This window comes from Triturus cristatus, chromosome 6 (assembly GCF_964204655.1).
Source record: "Triturus cristatus chromosome 6, aTriCri1.1, whole genome shotgun sequence".
Lineage (NCBI taxonomy): Eukaryota > Metazoa > Chordata > Amphibia > Caudata > Salamandridae > Triturus > Triturus cristatus.
In genome coordinates, this window is record NC_140589.1 from 654,895,130 (window position 1) to 654,912,648 (window position 17,519).

A 17,519-nucleotide genomic window follows, 5' to 3' on the forward strand; every position below is an offset into this window, starting at 1 on the left:
ACCGTACCCACGCTATTATGCGTGGCTATGGTCCGTACCACTGTTGTAATGGTGCCGTAGGGGTACGTGTGGTACACACCATACCCAGGCATTCATGCGTGGGTACGGTCCGTACCTGAGTTGGCATGGTGCCGTAGGGTACACATATTCATGTGTGGGTACGGTCCGTACCTGAGTTGGCATGGTGCCGTAGGGGTACGTGTGGTACGCACCGTACCCATGCATTCATGCCTGGGTACGGTCCGTACCACTGTTGTAATGGTGCCGTAGGGGTATGTGTGGTGCGCACCGTACCCATGCATTCATGCGTGGGTATGGTCCATACCACTGTTGTAATGGTGCCATAGGGGTAGGTGTGGTACACACCGTACCTACGCATTCATGCATGGGTACGGTCTGTACCTGGTTGGCATGGTGCCGTAGGGGTACGTGTGGTACGCACCGTACCCACGCATTCATGAGTGGGTACGGTCTGTACCACTGTTGTAATGGTGCCGTAGGGGTACGTGTGGTACGCACCGTACCCATGCATTCATGTGTGGGTACGGTCCAAGCCACTGTTGTAATGGTGCCGTAGGGGTACGTGTGGTATGCACCGTACCCACGCATACATGCGTGGGTATGGTCCGTACCTGAGTTGTAATGGTGCCGTAGGGGCACGTGTGGTACGCACCGTACACGTCCACTTCCGTTGTTGCGGTACGCAGGGGTTGCTGGACACGCCCCCCGAAGTGACCAGACCCTGGCGGTAATGTATGGCCTCCATATTATAGGTTTGGGTTTGAGTATGGTGTATGTTTCGTGCCCCTCACCCCCACCCTGGCCCCTGGGTGTTGTTCTCACCTTCTGCGGCGTGTGCGTCGGGTGCGGTGCACCAGGTTGTAGGCCAAGAGGACCGGGATGACATGTACGATGGGGTTCATGGTGTGTACGTCACGTACTGGGGCTCCGTTGCATAGCGGTTCACGTCGAACTCTGCTTTTCCGGCTGTGTTTGACTCCCGTAAAAAAAGAGCCGTACGGAGTGACGTAGGGACGAATCGTACTTGCTGGGCCGGAAAACGTTGCTTAAATGCGTCCGGACGTCGCGTACAAGCAGTTCCGGATCAGAATCGTTGGTCTTTTTAGCCGTATGGTCTTTTGTACGATTCGTACAGAAAAAGGCTTTCTGTACGAATCATACTTCCTAGGTTGTGAGAGGAGTTTACCTGGTACGAGTCATACAGAGATTACGCTCTGTACGACTATTCGTACAGCAGTTTTATAGGGTCGGAATCGGCCCCTTTATGTGTGTTTCAACATTTTCTAGTCAATCAGCTTGTCAAGCAGTGTTACTTTGGCCCTTTGAGGCCGAGTGTGAGTTAATATGGTTGCTTAATTCGGTTTTTACATTTAAACACATTTTATTTTCCTTAAAGTCTACACATTAATTCTGCTTTTCTATTATAAACTGTCTTATTTTCTCAATACTATTAAAAATGTACCTACAGTTGTCACCAAGTAACATGCCAAAATGAAAACAAAGTGGTAGTAATAGCGTTCTTATAACAACTAAACCATGTTCCCTGTATAAAAGTAATAGAGGTTGCTCAAAATATACTGCTACGTATTGTATGTACATGATATATGAAGGCAGTGGTCATGTGAAAAAATAGACGCCGTGTACAGAATGTATGCAATTTCGTGAGGGAGTAGCACTTTTAACATACCAATGCTTGTGTAATACAAAGTCAGTGGACCACATGCACATTTCAGCCCCACATCTGAACGGCCCTGTCATCAGTGTGATGGAGACTCACAACCACACAGAGATATGAAGTGGTCTCCAAGACAAAAGTCCTTGAACAGTATTCGAGCAGAGAAGTGGAAGGAGCGTAGCTATCTGGAGAAAGAGTATTATGGAAGGAAAGCACATGACATCTTTTCCCAGTTCTCACCGTCAGTGGATATCTTCATGGACACTGAAAGTTGCAGGTAAGTAATTTATTTCCAGGACAGTCTATAATATATAGAGAATGTAAGAGTATCTCTCAATAAAATGCCACTGCAGCATCCACCAGCCTCCTCGCTATCCTCACCTCCCAACAACTGCCACTCTCTTGCTCAATCCCACTGTTCTACTCTTACACCCCAAACATTCCACCTCAACACTCTCTGACGAGCAAACAGATTACATTCAGATTGCTACAGATTGGTTTAGGCAAAGATGAAATATGCAACTATGTATTTATACTATCAAAGAATACGATGTTAATGGAAAATGATAGAGCCATTTACCATTCTAATTTGTAACAGGGTCTGCTTTGAAAAATGTTAGGGAAAAAAGGAGTTTGAAATGTACTACTAAATCTGTAACATTTGCTTGCAGTTTGAAATTAGCAGCTGCACATATAGTTCGTGCAGGCACAAGCTGAGGTGTCACCTACACAAGGGTTGACTTTCAGTTGTTGCATCACATTTGCTTGGCAAGCACATTTATTACTAAGCATACAGATAAATGTATGTTTGGATCTATGTGGAATGTGTGTAGCAAAAGTCTAGCCAAGAAGTCAGCACAGTGCTGCACAGGGTCAAGGGCAGAAATACAGTCAATGAGTGATTGGAGAGGTAACTGGGTTCAGGGTGCAGAAGTGTACTGTTACTGCATCGTGATCTACTTTTCTTCAAAGAGGTGCATATTCCATTGTTTTTTAAATTAGAACAGATTTGAGATGGTCCAGATAGATATGGATATGTTGTTCCATATTCTAGGTATGTAGTTAAAAAGGCCTGTTGCATTGGTTTTTCTTTTTACACGGTTAGATAGGACAGGAGACAGAATGGAACTCTGGGGGACTCTGCAGGTTATAGGGGTTTCTTGAGACCTGGAGTTGCCCACATAAACAAGCTGTTGTCTGGTGGAAAGGTAGGAGGAGAACCAGTGAAGGACATTGTTGGTGAATATCATTAGTGACTTCAGGATGTGAATGAGGGTAAGATGGTCAAGTGTGTCAAAAGTAGCTGTGATGTCGAGCAATATCAGGAGGCAGGAGCCATCTTCATTAGTGGTCAGGTGGACATGCTGTGAACCCAGATTGGCAGTTTGGCAGGAGGTAATGGGCTTTAATGGATTGGAATTTGAGCATAGGTTGCATTAATGACGATCTTGCTGATGAAAAGTAGATGAGTGATGGGCCATTAGTTGGTGAGGTCATCAAGGTCTGGTGTATGTTTCTTTATGAGTAGAAGGATTTGGCCTGTAATGCGAATTTCTGGGAAGGTGCCTCGCGTGAAGGAGGCATAGACAATGGTGAGTAGAGATGAGAATGCTTTCTCAGAGAGACTTATGATGAAGGACAAAGGCAAGACACCATTTTCATAGGAAGTGGATTTGAGGGGATGGAGTATGTCAGCAGGAATTGCAGGAGCTAGGACTTTGAAGGTGATCATTTTGGGATGTTACGAAAAGGGGTGGATCCAAGAGAAAAAGTGATGTTGTGCATGTGGTATCAGATCTGTAATTTGTCATTGAACAAGAGCTTCATGGCATTGTACTTGTATGTGGAGTGTAGGATAGGAGGGTCAGGCAGTGTGTTGATACAGAGCTTGAATGTTTTGAAGAGTGTTCTTCTGTTGGTAGCTTCATTGCTGGTGTTAGTATAGTGTTTTCCTTTAGCTAATGTGATGTACTGGCTACATGTAGCATGCAAGAAATTCAGTGGTGTGAGGTTAACAAGGTTATGTTTTTCTTGCATTTTCTTTTCTGTCTGCGGATGGAGAATTTGTTGTTTCTGAGGTCTTTTGCCAAGACTCAATTCTTCAGAGGTGGCACAATCCCAGAAGCCCACCATTCAGCAGCACTGACTCTGCATTTACTCTTGAATAGAGGATTGGAATGGCCAAATGAGGGCAAGGGAATTAAAGAGGATGATACATGGAAGGAGATTTGGAACAAAAATTGTGAACACAATGAGGGATGTCTGGTTACTCTGATGATCCTCTTGTTCGTTCTCTCACTCTCTCTCTCTTTCACTCTCAGCTTCTAATTTTACTATACATATAGGTGCCGATTCCGAACCTGGAAAAACCGGGTACGAACCGTCGGTCGGAGCGTAATCTCCGTCCGACTCATACCCGGGAAAAAAACCCTACAAACTTGCAAGTACGATTCGTACTTGCCAGTTTGTACGGTACTTGTACGATTCGTACGGAAAAAAAATCCGGATACGATTCGTACGGGGAAAATTTCTCCAGGATCGGAATCGGCACCATAATATTCAGGATTGGATTCCATGGGGAATCTAAACTTATTTTTATATAAGCATCTGAACAATATAGAAAGTGGTCTTGTAACAAAAATTATAAATTCCAAGTGTGAAACGAGTATTACCTTAGGAGGTGATATAAAGAACATTCACTGACTTATAATGATGCTAATCTGGAATAGGTCTTCAAGGAAACGCTGGCATTAAAATTATGGATTTATAATCTGGTATAAGCCTGGATGCATTCTCTCGATAAACCCCAATAGTCATCTTGATATAATCTAACTCAAAACATGTTAAGGGTAAGAGGAAGCTACACTGTATATAGATGTCTCTTACAAGGCTTGTTACGTCATAGGAAGATTTAAAACTACACTGCATAAGTGTATAGGAAGATTTAAAATTACAGTGCATAAGTGTTACTCGTCCTTTCGCCTATGATGCACGCTGCGCAGCAGTTAGTGTGCATCATAAGGAGACGGAGTATCAATTGAAAGTAAAATAAAACTCTTCACTTATTTGTAATTCCTAGCCCCATGCCTAATCAGCATGGTTGTTGCAACACTGGATAAATTAGTAGTTGATGATACAATGAAGAATAAATCCCCATTGCCCATTTATAGCATATTCCTGGAGCCAATACCCCAAACCACAATCTCCAACTCTCTAGAATAAATAGTGGAGCTTCTTTGGCATTGCATCCTTAAATATGGTTGTCTCAAAATTACTGCCAAGATTTTGTTATAAGCCTTTATCATTAACGAAAAGACCCTCCAGATCTCAGCTTATAATTCACCATGTCTCCTGCTTGAATAACAAAAGAGGTTCTACTTTTTGCTTCCCAAACTGTGCTCCAAACAATGCTTTCAAACAGCTCAACCATCCAGCTCTAGCAGGTTGGGACACAGGGACAGTCCTGGCATCTTTAGAGCACCAGGGGCTGTGTCACACATACAGCGCACTTTCAGTGTGCCTCCTAATGGTATGTTTGCCTCCTGCCCATGTCCATAATACGGCATGGGCACAGAGGCAAAGGGATTCCCTCATTTGCGTGAGGCCATGCCCCCATGCGCTGAGGGAACACTCTCTAATGATAGTGCTATAATTGTGCCAGCGCTATCTGTATTATAGAAGTGGCCGCACATGCGTCTGCAGCCCCTTCTTTAAAACCAAAGTGCCCCTGGGGCGCACAAAGCAGGTGCACATGCCCAGTGAGCCACTGGGGCACTCTGTGTAATATGGCCCCTGGTTTTGGCTTGTACTTGCCTGTTTTTTAAGTTGGAGTGTGAGTGTTCACATAGTTTTCCAGAAATGCGTTGAAGTTCTTTAGAAGGGTGTTAATGTCAGACATGGAGTCGGCAAGGCAAGAGATGAGTTCAAGTTTTAGGTTATCAATTGAAATTTCTTTGAAGGATTTAAAGGTTTGATCCTTTCTTTTGGGTTGAGACTAGAAGGAGGACAGGCATGGCAAGTAGTTAGTCAAGACCAGTGTTATAGGTGGTTTATATTGGACTATTGATGATGTTGAGAACATGAGGTCAAGGATTTGACCTTAACAGTTTGTTTATTGGGTGACGTGCTATACTATGTTAAGTGTGTCAGTAAGTTTGATGTTGGTGTTTCTTGTTATTTGAGTTTGTGTTTCTGGGAGCAGGGCAGTCACCAAGGAGAGTGATTTTGGCAGTTAGATGGATGAGGAGGTGAGGAGATGAGGGAATTCATCATTATAGTTCTTGTTCTGCTCAAGACAACCGTCAATGAGACTTCTTTTATAGATTAAATGTTTAGGAACTAAGGTCAGTGTCAGTTCTTGTTATGTCATTTGTGTTAATTCACTTACAGTCATCATGTCCTGTTCAAAAAGCATTAGCAAATCCAATAGGTTTTGCTTGTTACAGGTGCATGCGTTGTTTGGTAAAATGACCATATGGTGTCGTGCCATATGCTTAGAAGCACTAACAGAAAAGACACATAGAGGCACCCATATTCATTCACACAATACCCATTTGAGATCATTATATTAGACAGGTACTGTTACTTAGAACACCTCCTATGGGCAGTATATTATCCACCTGGGTACTAATTTAATCCTTAATCACTGCAGGTGTCTCTGTACAAACACAGACAACACACTTTGAGTCAATAACTGGGTTAGTCCACTCAACTGGAACTGCCAATAAATTGAAAACTGATTCTGTTTCTACCCTTGCAGGAGTCTGAGATATGCCACCTCTGCTTGACTGAAACCCTCTGACAGAAGAGTTAAACTAATCAGAACTGCTAATGGGCCTTTTGTTGCTGAGCCATTCTTTTTTCCATTTCAGGATTTGTGTTGGATTTTGAGATTTTAGAAATCTTTGTTTACTTACTTGACAAACAACCAGTACTTGTCTAACCCCTTGCCTCTGGTTGCAGGTATCTACTTTATTCACTGTGTCTGGCAAAAACTTCAGCCAGCTATTGAGGTGTGAAACTTCAGCCTTATTTGTAATAACTATGGAACAGGGGTTCAGTTTTTACTCAAATGTGTTGTGCACATGACTTTGGGTTCATATATATTCTCATGCAATTCATTACCTGCGAATGAGCCAAAGTAATAAACCTGCACAAGGCAAGACCCAATACAGATGTTAACAACCACACTTTCATTTGCAGGAGGTGCTACATATATTCACTACTCCTGCGGTACTTTCTTTCATTTGGAGATTCTGTTGACCTTGATATCTCTTCTAGTTTCAGGAAATACTAGATGAATATCGACGGCCGCATCACTAAGGGCCTGATTACAATGGCGGGGAGACTGCCACCGACAGCCTGTCAGTGCTGGTCTCCCAGCTATTTTCACCAACTTCACTGTCTGCCACATTTGGACGGGGACGGCTGTGTGGCGGGTGGAAAGACCGAATGCCACGGATCAGACGGGCTCCAAACGGAGGTAGAATAATGCCTACAATGGAGGCGATGCCTACCAGGTACCGCAGTAGGCATTGCAATGTTCCTTACCACCGGCCTTTTCATGGTGGTGAACCCGCCATGAAAAGGATGGTGGAAAGGGACATTGGGGGCCCATGCGGGAGCCCCTTACACATTCAGACACAGGTCCTGGGGGGCTTCTATGGTGCCCCCCTAAATATCCCTGCACCATGTGGCAGGCACTGCATGGTGCCGGGCACGTAGTGCAGGGATATGTGTGGGGTGTCTGTTTTTTATAGCAGCGGGTGTTGCAGAGTGCAGCACACGCCGCTATACAAAACAATGTGCAATATGACTGCCACAGTCGTGGTCGCATCATAATTAGCCCTATGGGACCACCGCCTTGACGGTGGGTGGTCCCAAATGCGAAACAATGGCGGACGGACTTCGTAATTGGGCCCTAAGTGCCTAGAGATGCAGGGAGGAGAGGAGAGAGACGAAAACATGGGAAATGCTACTCCATAATGGTAAGCATAGAGGGGCATATTTACAAGTCCCTGGTGCCAGGGGGGTGCATCACTTTATGTGATGCACTGGCTAAGCATTTTGCTGCCACATATTTACAAGGACATGTAAAGCCACCCTGCATGCTATGGGCGTTGCTGTGGGTGTTCCCACTCAACACCCATGCCTTCTGCAGCATTCCAGGATTTACAACCTTTTGTAAACCTGGGAATGTGTCAGAATTGTACGCCTGCCCAGGGGAGGCGTAGGGAGGTGCAACGAGGATAAATGTAGCACACATAGACAAAGGAAATCACATCTCATGATTGTTTTTGTGCAGGAAGGTGTCCCTTATTCACAAAATAATCTCCCCTAAACACAGACATTTCCGGATGGTCCCACATTTCAGGCCCTTGCAGGCCCAACCTATATAGCCACACTTCGCTGCAGAGACACAATATTGAGTAAAAAATATCGAGTTGCACAACTATTGAGTCATTAATATCGTGGGTCAGATATATCGGCAGTAAGAATATCATGAAAATTGACTTAATTTAAGTAATATCGATTTTAGAAATATCGAAGTGTTTAATATCGTTTGCAAAAACATAGTTGTTAAAAATATAGTTTTTTTATTAATGTTATGTATTTTAGTATATATGTTATATGTATGTGATTTATTTTTTTGTATAAGAATTGTTTGCATTTTTAATATATGAGTTAAATATTTTGTAGATGTTATTTTTTTTATTTGAATTTTGCATTTTTAGTTAGGTAGCGAGTTGTGGGTTTATAGGGGAATAAGGTGGGAAGTAATTTAAGTATATTAAATGTATTGATTATTTTTTATTTATTATTATTTGATTAATTGAGATGTTGCAGTGTTAAATGTGTAAAGTAATGTATTATTAATTAATTAATAATTGGTTCTTAATTAATTTAAATCAATTAATTGGTAATTAATTATGGTAATTGTGTAATTAAGTTTAGGTGTGTGTTTTGGTGTTTAGAGGTGGAAAGGGTGGGACATAATTTAATTAAAAAAATTTAAATTAATAATTGGCAGTTAATTAATTTTAATTAATTAATTGGTAATTCATGTTGGTAATTGTGTCATTAATTTTAGGTTTGTGTTGTGGTGTTTATAGGTGTAAAGGGTGGGAAATAATTTATTTTCAATTGATGGATTAATAATTGGTTGTTAATTAACTTTAATTATTGAATTGGTAATTAATTATGGTGATTGTGTAAATAATTGTAAGTGTGTGTTGTGGTGTTTATTGGAGGAAAGGGTGGGAAGCAATTTGTGTTTAATTAATTAATATATAGTTGTTAATTAATGTTTATTATTTGATAAATTCACATTGGGTAATTGTTTATTTTTTGGGTGATATTTTTTCTTTTAAAGGGGTAAAGGGTGGGTATTAAATAAATGTTATATATTGAATTATTAGTTGTTAATAGTAATAGTTTTTAATTTAAAAATCATTTTTAACTGTGCTTTATTATTTTATAGTTTGATTTAGGTGTGTGTTGTGGATGTTATAGTGTTAAAGTGTGTGTAGTCAATTAATGTTTATTCATTTTTTTTATTAATACTTTTTTTAATTGATTATTAATTATGTTAGGTATGGAAATAAATGTAATTAAAAATATTGAAGTGTTTTGTTATTGGTGTGGTGTTATAGGGTAGGAAATAAAATAAATACATTTATGTTTTAATAATCGTTTTTGTTTGTAAATATTTTCTAGTTCAACATAATTAATATTTATAAATGTATTTTTTATATAATTGTAGGTTTTTGTTATATGTAAATAATATTATAATATGTGTTCTTTTTATATGTTTAATATATTTTATTTTTTAAAGATTGTTTATTCTTATGATTTTTTTATTTTTAATATATATATATTTGAACTATTTGAGTGTGAATAGTAATTTTTGTTTCTCCACTTTCCAACACTTACCTTAATGTTGCAGTCACTGGAGTGGGAATAGCATTTTTTACCTCTCAGCTATCCAGCACTTTCCCTACTGTTGCACTCACTGGAGTGGGAATAGTAGATTTTACCCCTCCGCTATCCAACACTTTCCCTACTGTTGCACTCACTGGAGTTGGAATAGTAATTTTTACCCCTCCGCTATCCAGCACTTTCCCTACTGTTGCACTCCCTGGAGAGGGAATAGTAATTTTTACCTCTCCGCTTTCCAACACTTGTCATATTGTTGCACTGAGTAGAGTGGGAATTGTAATTTCATCCCCTCTGCTATCCAACACGTTCCATACTTTTGCACTCATTGGAGTTGGAATAGTAAATTTAATTCCTCCACTATCCAACACAAATAGTTAATTTTACCTCTTTGCTATCCAACACTTTGCCTACTGTTGCACTGATTGCATTGTGAAAGGCAAGTTTAAATATGTTTCTAATAGCTCAATGTTTGAATTTATTATACATTTTACTTTTCTATATTTTAAATCATCAATATATATATATATATATATATATATATATATATATATATATATATATATATATATATATATATATTGTAATATTTTAAACTTTTAACATAAATTAAAAATAATAGTTTATTGATTGTTTTGAAAGTAAATATATATGTATAAATTAATATGTTTGTGTGTATTTTTGAATGAAGTTTATTTGCTATATTTTATTAACATATAAATTAAATTCATTTTATTTTGTTAAAATATTTAGTATTAAATGTATTTGATATATATTATTTTATTTTATATTTATATCAAAGTCGATATTTTATACATCTATATTTTTTAATTGATATTTTTGAGTCAATATTTTTGTACTTACTTATTTAAGTATAGGAGTCGATATTTTTATTGTCTATATTTTTATTCGATATTTTTAACATCGATATTTCTTACATCGATATTGTGTCAGTGAACCCCAAACGTCACATTTTTGAGCCAAGGGCTCTTTCTCCAAACATCCAATTCTTTAACCTCAGATACAGCTTGCTTGATAGGGATCTGCGATTTACATGTCTAGATCTCAATCCCAAAAAGTGGTTATGATACCATTAATCTCTAGGTCGTATGATTCACACACTTCTGAACCTATTTAAAATATTTTGCATGCCCTTAGGGCTCTTGGAAATTTGTAGTGTATCATTGGTGAAGAGCATGGCAGGGACAGGCTGACCTAATATTTTCGGGGTTCCCCTTTACAGCCCATTAATATACAGTGTAAAAAGGGCTGGGGCTAGCACACAGTCCTGATAGACACCACAGGAAACATTTGTACGGTTTGTTAATTTACCTTTTTTGCCGCACCTAACTTGTCCATAATTCTCATGGTGCACACAAATCACTAGATTCAGCAATTCTGTTGTCATCCCCATTTCCTTTAATTCAACCCATAACTTCTCTCTTGGTATTAGGTCAAAGCCAGATTTAAGGTCCATAAAAACAATGTATAGGCGACACTTATTAATTGAGACCCTCTTTATGTGGCCAAAATCCTGCTTGTAAATACATCAAGATATGTTCCTCCTTCATCCTTTTGTGAATGCTGGACAATGGTTGCTTGCTGAAGATTTTCTGGGTTGCATCTATTAGACTAATGGGTCTATAATTGGCAGGCTCCCGTTTATCCCCTTTCTTATATATGGGGATGATCTCTGCCACTTTCAGGTTTCTGGGATGGCTGTTCCTCTATCAATTGAATTAGAGATTCTGTTTAGAATGAATCCCCAGACTCTAGGTTCAGAGCTATAAAGAGCAGCGGGGAACCTGTCTAGGAGCCTTCCACTAGTTCATACTATAGATGGCAACAATAATATCTTCCATGGTAAATGAAATAGGTCGTATACCACTGTAGTCACACCCCTTTTGCTTGCATGTTCAGTGTGTTCTTTCCCTGTTGTGTATATTTTTGAGATGTGGTGTTACCTGCTTTGTGGCTGTATATGGAAATTATTCTTGCTTATTATATAAGATACACCTTTTGCCATAAGATGCCAGAAAACATTACTATCCCTTGATAGGGCTGCCCTAACTAATTCCTGCCAGTTGACCCCCTTCCAGCATTTTTTTAGCACAGTCCTGAGCTTTTTTGTATAGTCTTCTCCTTTCAATATTGGAGGTCCTGGAAATAGCTTTCACTGCGGATACCAACGTAGCTTTGGCTAACCTACAATCTTCATTAAACCATTCAGCATCGCCATGTTGGTCAATCTTGGATTTAGGTAACTTTTGAAATATTCTCTTTAACCAAACAATCAAGTTCAACAACATATCCATCACTACCAAACCATTTGTATCTAAGGGGCTCATTACGATGGCGGGGGGACTGGCTCCGTCAGCCATGGTGGTGTAAACCGGGACCATCTGCCATGCATGCGGCGGTCCCGCACACCCGATTAGGATGGGACTGCCACCGCGGCAGTCGCTTTCTGCACCTTTAACATTGCGGCGGTGGCTGCTGACAGCAGCACTGCCGCAATGTCAAAAAGAGCATGTTGTTCATTTCACTGCACTACGTGGCATGCACTACACTGTGCCTGCCACTTGGTGCATTGAAATGTAGGGGGGTACCATGGGTACCCCCCAGTGCACCCACACCTCACTCAAACACAAGGGGGGCCCGCAACGTGCCCCCAAAACCAAACTCCACATACCTTTTACCGGCGGTTGCACCGCCGAGGAAAGGCTGGCTGGAGACCTCATCATAATTTGGTGACGGTGCTTGCTAGGCACTGCCACCATTTTATGGATGCAGACTGCTCTGCCGGACAATCGTATCAATTGCTTGTGGCGGTTCCATGGCGTAAGAGCTTTGCCTGCGCCGCGGTCTGGATCCCAGTGCCATCGTAATCTGGCAGTGGGAGAATCGCGGTCCGAAGGGCCGGCGGATCTCACTGCCGGCCCGGCGGTGCAAGTCCTTCCACCATCGTAATGAGCTCCTAAGATCTCAATTCAGGTATGGGTCCTTTCAACTTCAGTATAACGATAAACTAGAGTATCCTTATTTAAGTGTACCTGAGGCCACTTCACTCTTCTTCTATCATTAGTTGTTATTATTGGAGGTGCCAGTGTACAGCGATTGTGAATTGGTTGGAAACAGAAAGTGTTATTCAGCTCGAGTACTAGGACATTACGATCACTATCATAGCGGTCAACAACCCTCATATCATGTAGCTTGGGCCAAAGGTCCATGTCCATTAGGATATAGTCTATTCTGCTCTTGGCATTTGCCCGCTTGAAGGTAAATGGCATGCCCCTTTATTTGAGTTTGAGCGCCCGTTAGACGCTCATAACTCATATGTAAGTGAGATGGAGGCTAGTTGGTGTCCTACGCTATATCCTTTTTGGAGAGATGAGATTGTCTAATTTGGTATCCCTTCTTCCTCATCCTCCTCCCTTATGAGTTCCTGTATGAAATCTAGAGGTTCAAAAGATTTCTTCATATCACCAGCTATGACAAGATGATTCTTTGGATTTATCACTCTCCAAATAGCCTATTGGTGTTAGCAGGATTACAGACTCATGGTTTGTATTTGTAAATCGATTATATAAATTAATCAATCTAAACTCAGGGCTATCGTTGAACTAATGTCCACACCTAGGATATCTGCAGAGGCAAGATTAAGGGCCTGATTTAGATCTTCGCATACAGTTTACTGCGGTGGTGGATATTCTGTCCACCGAAATATAAATCCCATAGGATATAATAGGATTTATATTTCAGCACGAGGTCCATCCAACAAGATCTAAATAAGGCCCTAAGTTTTTTTATCCTTAAAGCCAGATAGGTCTCAATCCATATAGCTAGGCCACCAGATGGACAGTCAGATGTAGAGTGTTTCATGTAAATGCTGATATTAACAAAGCCTGCCCTGTGTAAAGGGATGAAGGCCCAAGTTTCTTGAAAAATATATCTGAGTAATTTTTCCATTAAAGTAGGCCTCGGCGTGAAATTCTGCTTTGCTCGCAGACTCCCACTCCTCGCTCTGCTAGTGCACGGAGTTCTGAAAAACTCCGCAGAGTGGAGTATTTTTCTAGGTTGCACTCGCCAACGCTAAGGTGTCAAGCGCCAGCAAGAAAAACTCCTACTCCGGACCATCTCTCGGCGAGATTTCTCAATGCGGGTTGGCACAGATGGTTGCAAACGCACGCGTTTAGAAACCTGCTGTTTGCGTTGAGGAAGCTCCAGCTTGAGTATGACATCTACTCGAGTGGTGGAAAGAAGCAGCTCCCTCTTGCGCCACACGAAGTGCCGTTCACACTGATTTTACAGTGTGGGACAAAAACCAGGTGCTAAAAATCAGCATGAATGGCATGACGTAATGCACTCCAGAGTGTTTTGGTCAGTTCACAGAGTTACGCATAGCCCAGGCCTAAATAAAAGTTCCCCAATCTGGATCTATCAACTTGGACTCTGGCTAAATTCCATGACAGGATCTTGAGATGCAAACTGTTGTCTGGGATCTTCAAGTGACTTACTGAGCCATGAACCAATCCCACAGGGGGGCGTGGCTTGTCGCGCGACCAAGATGGCCGCAAACCTGTAGAGCTCCGTCTCGTCGGTGCCCTTATCCTGAGACTTATCCTGCAAGGGGCCCCTCCTGGGTGCTGTGAGCCGGGGCAGAGGCGGCCCATTCACCCCCCGACACATCGGCGTGACGATCGGCACGCGCAGTCACTGAGCAGAGACCCGCGGCCGGCTGCGAGCTACGACCGGCGGCTGAGGGGTGGGGCTGGAGCTCCGCTGCCGGCCGTGCGCCCGACTGCACACCGCGGCTTGCTGAGTGCTCCCTGGGCCGCGGCAGTTAAGACGCCGGAAGTGGCGACATGGCGGCGCAGCGGCGATCGTGACCCTGAAGAGACGCCGCGGGTCTGCAGAGGTCTGTGCCCAGTACGCACGCCGTGATATGCTGACACCGGGGCGATACGTGGAGCGAGCGGTGACGCACGCTGAGGGTGCTGAAAGCAGTCGGCCTTGGACAGAAAACTTATTGGCTGGGCATGGCGGGAGCGGGATACGCCTGACGCTCCAGCCGGAAGCGCTCTGCAGTCCTGAGCTCGCCAGTGCGTGGTCGCCTTGATGTGGAGGGAGAGAAGACGTGCTCCTTGGTGCGGCGCCCGGCTGCCTACCCCACAGAGACGGCGGCGGACATGGGGAACAACGTCAACCCGGAAGTGCCTGCAACCCTGGACGCTCAACCCCGTGGGGGAATACTGTGGAGGTAACGGGGAGACCAGAACGTGGGGCGCTGCATGGAGCCCACAGATAGCGGCCTTTTTACTGTCACCCCCGCTACAGGCGCTGGGAGCGAGACGACCTGTGCCGGGTCATTGCTGGAGGCTGACTGGCGGTATCCCGGCACTCATCTACAGGCAGCGGAGCGGGGGCCCCAGCTGTGCCTCGCTGCGGGGTGAGGCGCCGGCAGAGCCCGTGGAGGTCCATACGTGAGGGAGCAGGATCGCGGAGGACCACGAGGGAGCGTAGCGAGTGGCCTTCAGGGGCCGCGGCGGTCCTGTATCCCGGGAAAGTCGAGGACTACATCGCCCTACCAGAGGCCGCCCAGCTGCCCAAGTTGGACTTGGACATTTCCCCCCTGTTTGGCGCTGCGGACCCGCGAGCGTGGCAGTGGGCCTGCGACGGCGGCGGCTTTGGGGAGGTGAGACCCGCTGCGGCTGGGCTAGACTTATCCACTGGTTACCTAGACTGAGGGCGGATGCCCACTGCACAGCAGCTGGTCATGGGCCGGCTACGCAATGCCCCGAGGGACAGCCAGGCACCGGCAGCCAACCCGGGCCACGTCTCGGCACCTGGAGACCCTGGCGCGACCCCACACACTGAGCTGCTGGCAGCTAAGCTGGATTTGGTGCTGGCCGCAGTGGAGCGGATCGGCTCCTCGCTCGAGCAGACGAGATCATCGCTGGAGACCCGCATCGATAAGGTCACGGTTGACTTCACCTTGCTCCACGCGGACCACCGCATGTTGGCGGACAAGGTGGCACTGCAGGGGCAGACTCTTCAGGACGTGCAACCTGTCATAACCACCCACACAGCCGCCCTCCAAGACCTAATTGACCGCGTCCATGCCTTGGAAGATCGTGTGGACGATGCCGAAGGGCGTTCACGACGCAGCAATGTGCGAGTGGTGGGCCTGCCAGAGGGAGAGGAGGGGCGACAGCTGGAGCACTATGTGGAAGAATGGCTGCGCAATTTGATTGGACCTGAGAAACTCTTGCCACACTTCGTAGTGGAACGAGCCCACAGGGTTCCAACGCAGAGGCCCAGCCCAGGGTTTCGACCTCGACCCTTCCTGTTTAAGCTCCTTAACTACCGGGACAGAGATGTGGTGCTCCGCGAGACCTGGAAGATTGGTGACATCACCGTTGGCAGTGGGCAGGTGCAATTCTTCCCGGACTATACCGCCTTGGTGCAGAAGCGCCGCAGTAACTATCTGGCGGTAAAGCGCCGCCTGGGTGAGCTGGAGATATCGTATGCCCTACTGTTCCCCTCACGTCTGCGGGTGGTTACCACTGATGGCACCCGCTTTTTTGATACCCCATCCGAGGTCTGGGACTGGTTGGAAGAAACTGGGCGCAGTAATGGCCAGTGACCGCAGAGTTTGGAGAGAGCCACGCAACGCGGCAAGAGGTCTCGGCGACGCAATGGGAAAAGGACACCGGCGAGAGGAGGGGCGGGGCCTGGGGGTGGCTCCCAGCCCGGAGAGGAGTAGAATGGAACCGCAAGAAGCGTTGGCAGCGGTGGCCACTCTCGGGTCTCCGGACAGTAGGAGAGGAGAAGCAGCCCGGGAGCGGGGTGACCCGGTGACCAGTGGCTCATCTTCCCCGTCCACCGTGATCTCGGATTACCAGCTGATGCCACTGGTCACCCCACAGACATCGGACCAAGTAATGTAGTGTGTGGGCAAGGGGGAGGCTGGGGTCATTGCAAAGTGTAATCCCCAGAGGTGGGTTCTGAAGCCCGCAGAGTGACACCTCTTGGTTCAAGCCCGTGTGGTCAACGGAGTGGTGAGATATGGACAGGAGGGGACTTGTTATTGGATCTCTGGGGGGTCGGCAGGGCAGGGGAGATGGGGAGGCGGCTGGGCTCATGTTTCCCTGCAGCGGAGTGGGCACCTGAGACGATGTACGTTCGCATCCGTAAGATTATGTTGCGGGGGTCACACACTCCCCGGGCTTGCGCTGCGCCACGGTTACGGGAGTCCCTTGCACCACATATACACTGGCACCTTTGTAGGGGAGCACTCACGCGCGGCGACTACCACTTGCCTGCCCTATTAGCCACAATTGGGCTTAGTTAAGCTTTGTGAGCATTGCCTCATGGTTTGGACGAATACCCGTAGAGGGGTTCGCCCTGGCGGTTACTTTGGCCTGTTTGGCTTGTTTATGCACACGGTTCTATGTTTGTGCGTTGTTGTTTTGATGGGTTTTCATTGCAGCTCACTAACTAGTCAAGTGAAAGCCCACTGCTCCCCGCCCTGGAGGGGCGTCCCTAGCCCCCGCCACAGATTTACACTTAGGATTTACACATGGGCGTTACAAATGTAGTCACATGGAATGTTCGAGGTATGCATATGCCGGCACGTAGATACTCAGTCTATGCATACATGCAGCGACACGCAGTGGCCATAGCTCTCCTGCAGGAAACACACATGACGCCGAGGGAACTGGGCAGGTTGCGCGCGCGCTGGAGGGGGCAGGTGTATGGCACTACATGTTCGGCGCACGCTAGAGGCACGCTGATATGGGTGAGGGCGGGAACCCTGTTTGTCTGTTTGAAGGCGCTGGTAGACCCAGGTGGGAGGTACACCCTAGTACACGGGAGGATTGATGGG